General features: G+C 42.7%; 1 protein-coding gene across 1 annotated transcript in view; it reads right to left on the bottom strand.

The window, feature by feature from the left end:
- Positions 1 to 14,306: 14,306 nt before the first annotated feature.
- Positions 14,307 to 15,000, bottom strand: part of LOC309703201 (uncharacterized protein) — a gene marked incomplete at its 5' end in the record, with an annotated part of 3,818 nt that continues 3,124 nt past the window's right edge. Inside the window, 2 exons of the mRNA XM_082527913.1 lie at positions 14,307 to 14,501; positions 14,999 to 15,000. The exon at positions 14,999 to 15,000 is cut by the window's right edge and continues 1,511 nt beyond it. The remainder of the gene's footprint in view (positions 14,502 to 14,998) is intronic.

The following is a 15,000-nucleotide window of genomic DNA, read 5'->3' as shown; positions in this document are numbered from 1 at the left end:
CCAGGAAATTCAGTTTTATCCAAGTTTTTTTCTCTTATTAAATTTTAGAAATAAAATCATTAAAAATGTTCACTTTTTAAATGTATGTTTACTAATAACACTGATCCACTAGCAGTACTAGCATCCAAGACTTAGTCTGAAGCAGGTTAGCTATGACGCTACTGTCACGTATACACAGTCCTCAGTTTAGACGAGCTCACACAAAACACTAAAAACTGCCTGAATTAACCATGAACGACAACATGAAGCAAGTACTTATAAAACCTTTATTAACACACTCACTGACAGCACATTATGAGCTGTGTTAAAGAAACAGATTCAACTCTGTTAATAATTCAGAACCACAAACAGCTCCTAAACAACCTGTTTGTACTTGTTGTAAAACTTTATTTACAAATAGTTAATCAGTCATAAAGTATAAAACATTGTGTCAGTAAACATGCTACATGTGAGCTTATTAAACAAAATAACTATTTATGTCTACGTTTATAAATGACATGTTACGTAATGGTTTATAAAGGATGAATTAAGTGTTAATACCTTACTAATGTTGAAGAGTGACTGTGAGGAGCTGATCAATGATGTTAATGAGAGGAGGATGGAGGACAGTAAGGGGGAGGTGAGGGCAGCTGTGCGGAGGATGAAGAGGGGAATGGTGGTCCACATAACGAACCTGTGCAGGTTCAGAGCGGTGCAGGAGAGAGGACGGTGCACTTTCTAACCACTCTATTAAACACATCATAGAGAGCGGGAGGACAGTGAGAGCTGTGGGAACTACAAAGGGGAAAGCTGATGATGAAGATCTGAGAAAGAGCTGTTGAAGCTCAGTGAAGAAGAGGAGAAGATCAGAGAGAAACAGTGTGCCTTCATGCTGACAAACAGCTCTACTCAGGGATGTTTGATGAGATGATGGAGAAGTTTAGAGAAGGTCGGGAGTTTCACTGAGTCTTTGTGGAGCAGAAAAAGCAGATGACTGGCTGCTGAAGGCTCTGCTTGATGGGAAAACCTGCAGGATTTTATGTGGATATTTAAATATCCCTGACGTGCATGTAGCTGTGCGATGGAGTCTGTGGATGCAGTGAGCGCTCCACCCTGCTCTGCAAACATGGTGCTTTAACATGGCAACAATGCTTTAAAAGGACAAACGCTGGCATCACGATCCACACTGTACCTGCAGCTGTGGCTCAGGTGGCATTGTGGGTTTCCCACTAACTGAAGGGTTGATGGTTCAACAGCCAGCAGCCAGCGCTGGTGTCTGTTCATGAGCTCTCACACAGTAAACATGATATCTTTATGCTTTTTCACTCTCACATCAGTGAAGGTGAATTCCTGCAGCTTCAGCCTGAGCGTCTGCCTCTAAATAGTTGTGGTTTTTAAGCCTGACGCTGGCTGGCGTCTACTGGGGACTTCACAAAGAGCCCAGCGGAGACAAACAAAGGTGCAGGACAAAGAAATGTGTGGTTTCATAGAACAACAGCTGAGAGGATGTGGTGAGAAACATCGACAGAGCTGAGCACTGAGTTTAGTCTGATCGGTGTTACTTTGTGTTCACGACTGAAACACGTCCACTCCCACTGTTGGGGGGTTTCGAGCATCTTTAGCGTGATTCTGATGACACATGTTTCTGTTTTTAGGCTCAGCCGAGTGGAGCCAGAGTGTTTACCCTGCCTGACGTATGGCGGTTTGTTTCCTGAGAGAGTCGGTCCTGTCTGTCTGTCTGTCTGTCTGTGGCTCGGAGGAAGAGCGAGTCAGGAAACCGCGCACAAACACACCGACACTCACAGAGTCTTTGTTTCCTGTCTAAATAAAGGTGGTCGCTGAGGTTTTGTGGCAGCCGGAGGCTCTGTTGTTCTGATCCGTCCTTCAGTTTCGTCTCCCTGTCGCATTCCTGTCTCTGTTATAGAGAGCCGAAGTGAAACCACCACTTCAAATAGACCTCACAATAACACACTGATAGAAATCAGCCCTGAGACCATTCTGCGTGTTGTCAGTAGAAGAAACCGAATCGCTGTGTGTGTTTGTTCAGGGAAACATTTTCATTCTGGGAGTCCACTCGAGGAGCTGTCCGTGACTCACACTTTCAAACTGGATCCTCGTTTATCTCACAGGCCATCCGGGTCGTTCTCATTCCCGAGCCTCACAAGTGTCCTTCAGTGTCCTTTGCTTCAAACATGACCTCAGGACCCTAAAAAGGCCTCATTGTCGCTCTCACTGGTGTCACATGGCATGCGCTTTTCAACTAAACACACAAAATCTGAAAATCTCTTAAATTAAACACTCTTTCTGTGTCATTATCAGAAATCAAACTTCACTCGGTCTCCTTATTGGTTTCTGCACTGGCTTCCTCTGCCTTTCACATTTGATTTGGAGTCTTTAGTGAACACTTTTACAGCCCATAACAACCTCAGATCCCTTTAAAGTGCATCCACACTCAAATCCACAGACCATATAAAAGAGACAAACCAACTGGTTCACTCACACGTTCTCTGTTTAACAGTTGAATTAAATTATTATATCATATAAGAGTTTATTCGCTAACTGAGTCTGACAACGCCACCTCCACTTCAAAGAAATCTTCAGTAACACTGGCTAATGCAGCTAACGCTGGCTAATGCAGCTAACAGAGGTGAACAGTGGATATTGGTGGCTAGTAGCAGGTAGCAGGAGCTAACAGACCTCATGGTTATTCATAAAAGCTGACAGAGGTTAATGATGTGTAACCACAGCTAACAAAAATTTTCACAGGTTAACAATAGCCAACAGGAGCTTACTGAATAATGACAGCTGGGATAAACCGGGGAAAACATTCACTACAGAGAGTTTGAGCTGACATGAGGTGGAAATGAAAAATATCACAAACAGTTAAATGAAATATTATTTATTTAGGGTGGTACTCTAAATTGCCCATAGGTATGAATGTGAGTGCGAATGGTTGTTTGTGTCTATGTGTTATCCCTGCGACCTGTCCAGGATGTACCCTGCCTCTCGCCCTAAGACAGCTGGGATGGGCTCCAACCGCAACCCTGAAGAGAATAAGGGGAAGAGAATGGAGAGATGGATTATTTATTTATAAATACTTTGTAATAACTAAAGATTTCAATATTTGATACATATCTGTCAATGTTAAATGCTGAAATGGTTCAAATATGTTAAAATATAGTGTGCACAAGAATGTTTTTATGCACACAGTGTATAGAACAGGAGTAGAAACTTGCAGCTATTCAGGGGTAAAGTGAAATAAGGATGCTATAAAAATACAGTTATCATTAAAGTTCATATTTCCTTCCTTCCATCTGACACATTATACACTTTATTATACTTTATTAATCAATAGAATAAATACCAAAGCTTCTTGTTCTAAGTTGATGTAATCTAAACAGAAACTCTGACTCTAAAGGCTCGGTGTAGAGACTGAATGCCTTGCTGCAGGACTCTGTGCAGGAATTTAAATGTCTAACCTCACTCTGGAGGACCGCCTGCACTCAAACAATGTGGATGTTGAGGTCAAATGCTTGGGTTTAAGTGGAACGGCCCTTTAATGTTTTTCCGTCTGAGTAGAGCAGAGGGGGTCAAAGGTCAGAGTTAATTTTGGCTCCTCTGATTGGCCTGTTCAGGCGGGAAATGTGTGTGTGTATTTATGTGTGTGTGTGTGTGTGTGCATGTGTGTTCTTGGCACAGTATTTATGAGCGCACACACCACAGGGAAATTCCATAAGTCACACACACTTACCCATGTCCCTGCCTTTCTATCAGTGTGAGGACCATGGTTTGTTTAATGCTTTCCTGGGCCATTCAGCCAGAGATGATGTGTTTGGGGACACACAGGTGTTTCATATAAGTTAACTAAAAAGTCAAAGTCTGAATATAAATGTAGTTCAGCTGAGAGCACAAACATAATCCCTTTTACACTCTCAAAAACCACAACTAAAGCCACTAAAAACTACAGATCTGCTAAACAGGAGAAAGGTACTCACACAGATACCAACACCAGCCCACACACACCCATAAAAATATGCTGGATTTGGTTTATACATGTTATTGTTGGCCTGGGTGTGTGTGTGTGCGGTGTGTTTAATGACCTGTTGGACAAAAGGAGTTGAAAAGAGCAAAAACACTCACAGAGCCGGTGAGTGTGTGTAGGTGTGTGTGTGTATGCATGTGTGTGTTGAATCATGTAGATTTGAAGAACATCTGTTCGACACATGTAATACTTGAAGACAGAGAGATGTTAAAAATCAGTTTAGCTGCTTTCACTGACTCAGCCTAACTCCACCCCTTATCTAAGGGATCCAAAAGAAGGAGGGGCCAAAGTCAAACCACCTACAAATCTGTCGGTGCTAGACGTTTTTGTTTTTGTGAATGGCTTTGGGTCACATTGAGGATGAAATGCGGGCAGCAGGAAACTGTTAGAGTGCAACTGTTTGCTAACGGTCTGTGTTTGCTGAAGCAAAATGCTAGCTAGATAAATATTAATAAGAAGGCAATCTGGCTCAAACAATCAGCTGCACATTCAGTAGACACGTTAGCCTTCTGCCACAAAGACTGCTAAGTGATCCTAATTTATGGTCATCCATGAACTGAAAGCTTACACAAGGGGAGTTTTATGCTGTCCTGTCATTATCTTGGCTTATCCAAAGTCAGGTCATGGTGGCAGTAAGCTAAGCAGGATATCTTTCTCGATGACATCCTTCCCGGCTACACTTTCCAGTTCCTCCTGGTGTGATCTTGAGGCACTCTTGGGCCAAAGAAGAAATACAGTCTCTCCATCATGTTCTGGGTCTAAGCTGGGGTTTCTTCCCAATTGGGTGTGCTTGGAGCACCTCTAAGGAAGCAGGAACCAGAAGGAACCAAATACCTGAACCGTTTCAACTGAAATGGTCCGTATAAAAGATGTGAAGTGCCATAAAACTGTGTTCTTTATAATGGCCACTGGGGGGCAAAAAGAGTGTGTCTAGATCTATGGATTGGTCTCAGTCACTAGTTTGAAAAGCATAAAACAGAGAGTGATATTTAGAAATTGTGGTCCTATGAGGGTTATTTTGGATGTGCCAACTGGCCAATGAGCAGTGCAGTGATGCTGGCTACATCACTCTTTGTGATGGAGCCAAAGCTTATGTGAACTTTACTGTTGGGATTACAGGCAGCAATAATATACAGTCAGTGAATGGAGAGTATATTAAACAGAGCCATAAAGTGGTTTGAGGTGAGCAGAGACAAAGTTCTGTAGCACCACCGATATCGGTGAGAGATGCTACAAGACAAAACCCTGCAGCCACACAACGTTCACCCTGCTGCATCTACCAAAGAGACCAACGCATCCAAGAAGAAAAGAACCTCAACAGTCCAAACTGGGACCTTTAAAATGTTATCCGAAGGTTCCCAGGGCGTGTGTGCAGTGTTGTGTGCATAAATAACTGCTAATATACTCAAATCTGTCTTTAGTGCACTGCTGTTTGCTTCATACGTAGAGACTTGTTTACTTTACAATCACAGACTTGTAAATCATGATATTGTCCACTTCTGCCTTTCCTGTATTTGAAACTTTACACTGACTCTGTGGAGTGATAAAGCGCCGAGTATATTTGATGTGAGAGCAGACTTTCTTTCCTGGCTCAGAATGTTAAACATTTACAAACATGCTGCTTATACAGAAATGAAGGATGTGTTTCTTCTTCTAAATCAAACTCTTGTGCAGCCAGCTCTCGGCTCGGTGCTCGTAAACTCTCTATCACAGTGCTGTGAAAAGGTTTGTGGGCTTCATTAAAGAGCATCCACCTCATGTTATCCTGTCCTAAGCCTCAATACTTCTTCACATCTTCCCTCTTAGTTAAATCTGATAACTACATTCACAGTTCAGTGAGAGTCTGCTGTCAGGTTTCCCCTCTGACCCTGGTAGCTCTGGTTTCAGGTTCTGCACATGCTTCAAATGAATACATTCACATAGCCTCCTTCCCTGCAGATGTCTGTGACCTGTATTAACTGATTTGTGTTTCTGAAACTGTTTGTAATGATTCCTGGTGTTTGTGTTGCTCTGTTGCCTCCTCGTGTTGATCGTCCACCTTTAAGCTTTCTTTGCTCTCAGCTCTTTAACCTTTCAGTGCTCCTTGTTTGGGTTTTGAAGTATCAGCTTATAATTAGGTCATCGAAAAATGAGGTTTGTGAAGTGTCACATAAACAAAGCATTGACTTACTTCCTACTTCCCCGCTGTGCTGGCTGTCAATCAGGCAGACATGTTTTATTTAAACAAATGAACACAATAAATTGTGGCTCTAGAGTTGGGAGTTCGCCTTGTAATCGGAAGGTGTTTTACTTGCATCTATTTGAAAGAGTGAGTGTAAACACAAAAAAATATTTTATGTGCTGGAATGTGCAGAAAATAGGTTTAAATGTTAAACTAATTTCTTCCAGTCAGTGAATGTTGCATATAATTACATTTTTGCTTGATGCATAAAGTTAAAAGATTAAAACTGATAAAACAAGTTAAAAGAAGAGACTTTTCCATTTGATTACATTTTGTATGATGGATTATGCAGAAAAAGTAGAATTGGGCTGAAAGATCTTTCACTTTATCACCTCTTCAGGTTGTAAATCGTGTTTTTAAAAAGTAACTAAGTAACTAAGTAATTAATTACTTTTCAAAATAAGTAACGGGATTACTTTTTGGGGGAAGTAATCAGTAATTAGTTACTGATTACTTTTTTCAAGTAACTTGACCAACACTGATAGGGACTAGAAAAGCACTTTACAAATACAGGCCATTTACCATTTAAAGGCAGTTCTGATCTCTTTATACTTTTTATTGACCATGTGTGAGACGGGTTTATCCAAATTTCCCAGCTGCAGTTGTCTTCAATAAGTCAGAAACTGAAGGGCTGAAGGGTTTATAAAGAGATGATCCTGAGTAACCACCATGGTTAGGGTTACCCCTTTGGATGATTTGCTGTTGGTGGACATCAACTGTCACGGCGGGGTACTATACTATAATCTTAATCTTAATAGTTTTATACTATAATCTTAATCTTAATAGTTTTATACTATAATCTTAATCTTAATAGTTTTATACTATAATCTTAATCTTAATAATCCTATACTATAATCTTAATCTTAATAGTTTTATACTATAATCTTAATCTTAATAGTTTTATACTATAATCTTAATCTTAATAGTTTTATACTATAATCTTAATCTTAATAGTTTTATACAATAATCTTAATCTTAATAATCCTATACTATAATCTTAATCTTAATAATCCTATACTATAATCTTAATCTTAATAGTTTTATACTATAATCTTAATCTTAATAGTTTTATACTATAATCTTAATCTTAATAATCCTATACAATAATCTTAATCTTAATAATCCTATACTATAATCTTGTATAATTATAATCAGTGTAATGATGATGAAGCAGTGCTGATATGTGAGTGTTGACATAGAGAGAGGAAGTGCAGCAGGGCGCTGTTCACACATACTAAGTGTGTGTGTGTGTGTGTGTATGTGTGTGAGACAAATCACCCCTGACACTCGTCTCCACCCTCCCTGCACCATCCGTCGCTTTGAAGGGTTGACCCACGGTATTTGAACCCTCCACCTTCACTGCCTCCCTTTCCTTCATGTCCACCTGTCTCCCTCTCATTCACACACTTCTCTCCTGTGCATACCTCCACCTGCTCCCTGCTGTCAGCCTGTCCATCATCGTGCAAACAATAAGAGCCGATCCCAGATGTGACTCCACATCAGTCCTAACAAACAGCTAAGCTGCGGTCAGAGCACAGACACCTTGACTATCAGAAACATGAAGCTTTTAGAAATGAGTCATACTCAGTTATAAATAAAGTTTATTTCTGTCTGCTGATGTGAGTTTGATAGTGTCTCTGTTCCTGTTCAACTTCAGAAAAACTGAATTTAGATCTGTGAAAAAGTTCACAAGGGCACGAAGACGAGACACTAACCTTCCTGTTCTTCACTGTTCCTCTTTCTAACAGCACAGCTCAGAGTGCCGTAATAATTCAACCTGGAGCAGGTTTAAAGTGAAGTTCAGGTGTGTGGACGCTGTGGGTGCACAGAGCTGGATAAGTGTGGACTCACCGAGGAGCAGGGACACTGACGGGGTCTTCATGCTGTGTGAACGACGGCTGAGATCTAAACACACAGACTAGTTCAGCTGCATCACTTCCTCTTTACAGCCGTCCCACAGTAAAGAAATACCACATGTTTCTTACCAAGTGTCACTAAAGACAAGTGCCTGCAGTGATGTTTCCATAACAACCACATTCAGACATTAAGCCGCAATAACAGAATTATAGCTGTATGACTTTAACTGAGCTATAATAATAACATCGTAAAGAAGAAAAGAGGAAGGAAGCCGATCACTGAGAAGGCTGAACCTACTGTCACACCTGCACACGCTCACACCGCAGTACTGACCTTGTGACCTCGACACCCATGGACCGACGCAGATCCCGATTCACTCTGATGGAAATAACGTCCGGTGAGAATGTAAGACATTCATGATTTTAATGTGTGAAAAAATGTCCTGAATGTGTCAACAGATCATAATTTGTAATGATGTAATGAGGAGTTTATTCTAATGTCCAGCAGGGGGCGACTCGTCTGGTCTTTGAGGAAACGAGCCTCCTGCTCAGCTGATCTCTGCGCTCCGTGAGCCGTTTTCTGCTGAGCTGTGAGCGGTTTGATTTAAAATGTGGGCAGCTTCATCTTTTATTTACAGTCCAGATTCCTGACAGCACCAGGACACTTTACATGTTTGTGGACATGAGATCATGCTGGAAAATTCATGCTGAGGGAGAAAAGGCAATAATATTTATGCCCAGAAACAAACCAGTGGATGAAGGCTGACCTGAGGCTGATGACCATGAGCCATGATGGCAGCCATCAGTGAGCTGAAGATTCAGAGGTCCAGAAACAAGCAGCTGATGTCACAGTGGCCACGTCTTTGTTTTAAAAAGATGTGTGTAAACTGGAATAAACAGCATCACCTGAACAGCTGGCACGAAACCTGCAGTGACGGTGTGTTTTAGGTGCAGACCGAAAAGCAGACAGAGAGGGAGATGAAACTGAGTTGCAAACAAACGAGCCTTTAATGTGGCTGATAACATGAATACAACTCAAACGAAGGCAAACGGGGGCGCGAGCTAACTGAAAACCTAAACTGGGAAAACTAAAACAACTGAGACAACAAGACTGAAGAACTATGAAATGAATATGACAACTCTGACTATGAATGTGAACATGGAGGGAGGCAACACAGACTATTCGACAAAGACTGAAAGAAAACACACAGACTAGATACACACAGGAGGTGATCAGGGGAAGTGGAGACACATGGGGAAGCAGCTGACCCAAATAAACATAATGGCACCACAGAGGAAATTAGCACTAAGCATGATTATCATAGAAACAAGACTTTCAACATAAAGATGAAACAGAACAACACGAACTTAACATGACACATGTACAGAGGGTGAAGACACAAAGGGATCGAAGAACAAAAAATGAGCAACATAAGAGCTAATAACTAAATGAACTTAACATAAACAATGAATTTACAACTCAAATCTAACTAATAATAGCAACAACCAGAGCTTAACATATCTTCAATAATAATATAAGAAGTCACCAAATCAACCAAATGCAGACAGAAGTCTCTGCAGTCTCAGAAAGTCGTGGTGACGTCAGCATCAATGTCATCATAGTCTTCATTGCATCCCTCTTCATTCCCTCTTTCAAGCGTCGCCATATCCATGCAAATGGCCAGTGAGCGTTCTGTCGGTGTAATGGGAACCAGTGAAAATGACAGTAAAGACCCCAGCAGGTCATGTGACTCAGCTGAGACGTTTCAGTAGCACTTTATAATACAGCGTAGGATCCTCTAATTAAATGGAGCAGCAATGTAGTTTATTAGAATCACAATGTAATTATATTCACTTACAGGTCCTTAAAGTAGGTACACTGCAAATACTAACATGTCAGGTTTTACAGGAAACAATAATAATAAATAATAAAACTAAAAAAACTTAAACACTGTGTAAGTGATTTCAATTATGCATAAGAAGTGCTTAAGTAAAAAAGGACAATCTATTATCAGAAAAACCATCATGCGTGTCAACATCATAAATATTAAATAATGATGTAAAAGTTAAGCGACTTAATAATACGACATGGGCCCAAAGTGCAGCATACTTATGATGTAAGATGGAAAACATTGTTTGATTTTTGCATTACCAGAATATGAGGCAGTACTTTAACTTACTTACGCAGTAATTAAAGGTAGTTAGAATGAAATGATTTCTTTGCTTGCTGTAAAACCTGATTTTAAGTGTTTGTGTGTTTTGGAATTTCGAATGAAATTCATTTAAATTCTATTAATTACAGGACAATTACAGCCCAGGCTGTGCTACACAGCGTCACGGAGATTATACCTGGCAGGACTGCTTTGTAGATCGACACCATCAGGTAGGTGGAGACAAAGTACGGAATGATGACCACTAAGTGGAGGAAAGCCTGTAACGGCAGGAATGGAGGCAGGCAGGCGAGGACTGGAAGAGGTAAGGCACACACAGACACACACACACACACACACACACACACAGACACACACACACACACACACACACACACACACACACACACACACACACACACACACACACAGTAAGTGTATTTGTGTTCTTGTTGGAGTCTCACTGATTGTTTTCACTTCCATCGACTCACCTGCAGAAACAGTCAGTGCAGACAGCAGCAGCACACACGCACCTGCAACAGGAGGTCAGAGGTCACTGAAGGTCAGAGGTCACTGAAGGAAGTTTGTGCAATCTTTTGCATGCATTGTATTGGAAATGACTAAACATCGCCCAGAGCACATCTGAGGCCTGTGCTGTGGGGTCCTGATACGCCCCACTGTGCGCAGCCCACGCTAAACAGAGAGGGATCCACAGTGGGACCCACTGTCGGCCTGCAGCACATCCACAGTGGTGCCACAGGTGTGGGCTGCCCTGCTGAGTGTCCTTCAGATCCCGGGTCCTTGGTGACATAGCTTAAATCTCCTTTACAGTCCTGTCTCTCACAAACTGCGCACTCATGTTTGCTGATCAGCAGTTTTCAGCTATTCCAGACTGCTGATTGGCTCGTGCTGCTGGCTGGGCGTTCCGTATCTCTGGAGTCATTTCCCTCTTCCCATCAGTTTGTCTTCCTCACCCACAGTCTTCAAATCCCAGCTGGAAAACTCTTCTCAAAATCTTCTAACTGACGTGCGCTCGCGTTTTCCCAGCACACCTCTCATTATTTTATCTGTATTTCTTTGTCATTGTTACTTTGTTTCTGCTTATATTAACACTGTTTGTGTCTTTTATCTTTATCATTATTAAACTCTTTGTTTTGCTTTGATTCTCTGCTGATAGCTTTGCTTCTGTGCAGCATTTTGGTCAGCATGTGTGAGTGACAGCCTCTCCCGATGTGATAAAGATGAATCCACGGTGAGAAGAAGCCCCGCCCACTATCTCCAGCTCCGAGAGAACTAACCAGTTTCACATGAAGGGTTTGAGGTCAGGTGGAGATTCAGATATTCCAGGAGAGCTCTGCAGAGCTGGACGTCTCTGTATCACCCCATTGCTGTTTGTAGCTTTTATCTGTGATTATTTTTACATTACTTCCTCTTCCTGGTGAGCTCTGCTGCAACTTCGACCTACGCAGAGCAACAGCAACATCTGGATAATTACAAGCATCTGTGTGATTTACTGAAAATCCTTCAGTCTGTGAAGCCAACACCTGACAGACAAACACAAACCAGGTACCACAAAGCCTGTGTAACACACGTTACACTCACACGTGTGCGCAGAGACAGAGTTGGATGTAAACGACATGCTGAGAGGTTTAATCAGTGTGAATCCAGAGCACAGAAACACTGTTTGACTTCCTGTATAAACTTTGCCATCAGAGCATTGTGAGGTCACACGCTGGTAACACTAAGGACAAAGCTGTACGTGCTGTTTTGATTTGGATAGAAGCTTTAAATAATTTTAAAAAGAAAACATAATTGAAGTGTGATTTATTAAGAAAACCTCTGAGTGTTTCCCTTTTAAGGACACACACAAAGTCATTTACAGTCATTTACTGGCAGCGGTGATAAATGTGCACAAATATGCAGCCAGCAGCACATTTATGAAGCTAAAGTCATGTTTTTGGAATTTAAGAGTTGAACAAAGGAGTGTCGGAGCTCTTTGTTTGACTTACCGAGGAGCAGATACACTGATGGACTCTTCATGACGTCTGCGTCACGAATGAATGCGAGTTTGAGCAACACAGTGACACCCTCAGTCCGACCACTTCCTTTCTAATAAGGGCTCAGTGTACAGAGCGTCAAATTATGATGCTGTGTTGTCACAGATAACGAGGGGTGTCCAGGCCTCGAGGGTCGGAGTTCAACCGCTGTGGTCAGTGTGTTCGTGTAACAGTAACGAGTCAGACATAATAGAGAACCTGAGAAGATATAAATTCAATTCAGTTTCATTTGCACAGCACCAAATCACAACAGCAGTCGCCTCAGGGTGCTTTATCTCGTAGACCCGACAATAATACATGCAGATATAACAGGAACAGAAGAGTCAGGAAAGGCAAACTACACAAAAGCTCATCAGTGAGAACACAAACCAAAGAGGGACGTGGGATCACTGAGCAGTTCAGCCACAGCATGAGGCTCACACCAGCACACAGCCTGTCCACAGCCAGCTGCTGATTAATGCAGACTCAGTGTGGGCCTGCAGCGTACCCACAGTATGGCCACAGTCTAGGTGTGGGCTGTCCTACATGTGCCCCACGGTACATTGCTGTCACCAGCTGGTCTGTGTGGACCAAAGTGTTGCTGAAAACAAAGCTACTTTGCAGACGGGTCACCACGTGACAGCTGTTTGCACCACAGGCCCTTCCTGATGAAACAGGACTGATGATTCTTCTCAAGCTTCAACCAGCAAACCTTTGCTTCATGATCCACCGTGTGAACCACCACACTCTGCAGCGCTGTGATAAAACATGTTTCCTCTCCACATGAGTCACATTGCCCTGTTCGTTGTCTCCTTGTTAAAAACGATGTGCCCGCGTACATGTGCATGCAGGCCCACAGTGGGCAGGTGTGCGTGAACTGTGCAGCTGTGTGAGTGGGTGTGGCCACACAGGGCTGACAGCAGTTTTGCCCTCTGGGGTCTCTGAGTTTCCTCGCTGTGATGTCCACAGAAAACCATGATGGAGGCGCTGTGGGCCCACATGGGCTGACCCACAGGCGTCCACTCAGGGTTCTCTGTGAGCAGCCATTATTCAGTTTTATTTATAAAGTGCCAAATCACAACAACAGGTGCTTAATGTTTTAAGGTAAAGATCTTCCAACAATACAGAGAACCCAACAATCAGATGAAGGAAACACTCGTCTGTAACAGGAAGAAACCTCCAGCAGCACCAGGCTCAGGGAGGGGCGGGGCATCTGAGAGACCGGCTGGGCCGAGGGGAGGAAGACGAGACAAAGACGTGCTGTGGAAGACAGCCAGAGATTAACAATAACAAAGTCCAAAGTGGGCATTCCTGCCACAGGGACCCACAAGGGCATAACTGCTGTGGGGCCCACAAAGGCTAGCCTAACCCACCCCACATGGGGTTCCTGTGAGCGAGCTCACCATGGAGTGCCCACAGAGCCCCCTCTCAGGGGTCCCGAAGGGCAAAACTAGGAATTGTGGGACAGTTGGATTTTATTTCCATGTAAACGTGGATCATGGTTCCTTGGAGGGTTTCTCTCAATGTGACCTGAGCTTTGGTAGTTGTGATCTAAGTTTTCAGATGTCTAATCATGGTCAAATATGTAAAATCATTCAAAACCACCGAGTCCAGCTAACTTAATGGAGGTTTTCTTGGCTGGTTGGTGGATTTTATGTAAATCAGCCAGTCTGAGTAGTTGTTAATGTCCAGGGTGAAGCCTGCCTCTCAGCCTGTAGCTTGGACATGCTACAGCCTCCCTGTAACTCTGAACTGGAGAGGCAGATGTGTTACGGTTGCTCAATGTGAGGCTCAAACTCTCCCTGATGTGAAACAGCTCACACAAACACTGCAGCAACACAAAGTCACAGCGAGAGAACAGAACTCAGACTGTTTATCCCAAAGTATGAAAACTTTATTACAGCATTCAGAATATTAAAGACGACACAGATCAACATATTTTACATTAAGCATAACAAATCTAACAGCAAAGCAAATATCAGAATAAGATAAAAACATCCTTCAACTCATTCAACACCTGAGATCTGTGAGGACCTGGTCACATGCAGCAGGAGCAGGTCTATCATGTTTGCAGTCTGAATGCAGCGCCAGCGCTCGCTGTAGATCAGAAGTCATGCTCGGTGATGACATCAGCAGTGATGTCATCATAGTCCTCGCCAAATTCCTGAGTTTCTTCATCAAGCCGGGCCGTCACCATGGAGATAACCAGAGGACGTCCTGCGGCGAGTGAACACAGACTAAACATGACCAGTTTAAACAAACTCCCAACTCCAGTTGAAGTCCCAGAGGAGGACCGGCTTTAGGCTTAATGGTGCTTGGCGCGGTGCCGACAGGCATCACCTCTGACTCTGAGCTGTGTTATCCTGGCAGGACGGTACCATAAGGATGTTGTGTAACTTCAAGCATGTGCAGCTCAACCTGCCAACCTGCTTCTTAAATCCTGTATTTTGGGCAAAGCTGATCACATGCATCTTTCATCATATCCTACGAAGTAAATAAATCACACTTCTCTCCGTTTATTCACATGGTCACGTAAATAAAAGAAGAAGACTGTCTCTTCGATCAGCTCTGATGTTACCTTCAGAAAACTAGTCCCCAAACAGAAGCACCTGATCTACAGACTCCTACCTTTGTGTGAGTCCTACCTGCACTCCTGCAGCCTCAGCACCTGCAGCACAAACATATCTGCTGTGAAAGATCAGAGAGACTCGTACCT

Source organism: Aulonocara stuartgranti (genome assembly GCF_965226115.1).
Source record: "Aulonocara stuartgranti genome assembly, chromosome: 3".
Classification (NCBI taxonomy): domain Eukaryota; kingdom Metazoa; phylum Chordata; class Actinopteri; order Cichliformes; family Cichlidae; genus Aulonocara; species Aulonocara stuartgranti.
The sequence above is the reverse complement of the archived record's forward strand: the minus strand, read 5'-3'. Positions and strand labels throughout refer to the sequence as shown.